The sequence below is a fragment of the Nanorana parkeri genome, unplaced genomic scaffold, assembly GCF_000935625.1.
Source record: "Nanorana parkeri isolate BGI_ZX_2015 unplaced genomic scaffold, ASM93562v1 scaffold1313, whole genome shotgun sequence".
Lineage (NCBI taxonomy): Eukaryota > Metazoa > Chordata > Amphibia > Anura > Dicroglossidae > Nanorana > Nanorana parkeri.
Genome location: NW_017307581.1, coordinates 326,530 through 327,580, shown reverse-complemented (window position 1 = coordinate 327,580; position 1,051 = coordinate 326,530).

Genomic DNA, 1,051 nt, shown 5'->3' with positions numbered 1-1,051 from the left:
AACGTATGGGATTTCATTTGTATTTAAAAAAAAAAAAAAAAAAAAACAATCCGAAGGAGGGGCAGTGGAATTGCAGTGCTTGAGAAGAGTTATTACCCTTCGTAAACAGGAACTTTTCCTATATCTTCAAAATAACAACCAAGACACCTTTAGAAATGTTTAGTAACGACAATCTTCAAACACATACTTCTACATAATTCTTTGCATACCTTATTTTTCTTTTCCTCCCCATTCTTCTCACAGTGGCCATTTTTTTTACTAAAGAGCAGGTTACTATATCTCCCTTTACTTACTGGAACGCTGACCCATGTGACTGTGCACATCATCTCAGCGCAGGAAAATGCCTTGCCTTTAGATCTCGTGAGACTACAGATGAGATTTTCCAGCAATGCTCTGCTGATGTAACTTTCCCAGGATGCAATGCTTGGGTGCGATTACATAATATGTGCCAAAGCAAACCAGGAAGTGAAAAACAAGAAATTGTAAGTTATAGAAAAATATGTTTAACTAATGAATGTAATATGATTTCATATCAGCATGCAGAGCTGCATTCTGATGTCATTTTTAGTCAAAGGGGTAAAGAGACACTTTTGGTTTATTTTAAATGCCACCCTTCCAAAATGCTCCTCATCGGTTCAGCATTCATACACTCACCAGTGATGCCGTAATCCAGGACTGAGCCATGCGCAGAAATTGTTTGCTCGGGCCCGTTCACACCTCAGCGTTTTGTTGCATGACAACACTCAACATGAAAAATCCTATTACTTTCAATGGTGTCGTTCACACCGGAGTGTTGTGTCGCTTGTTGGAAAAAGTACGAACCTTTTATGGGGGCAGAATTATTGTGCATTTTTTGCCCTATAATCTTCAACAGGAGTTCCTGAAAAATAAGAGTAACGTGCATTTTCCCCCCGATTTCATGCCTAAAAAAACATCTCCTCCACCAATTATGTAGCTTTCTATTGGCCAAAACAGGAACACTTAAAGGAGAACTATGGGGTTAAGGCTTTTCCCCATAGTTCGCCTTAGGGTAACGGGAGGACACAAACTA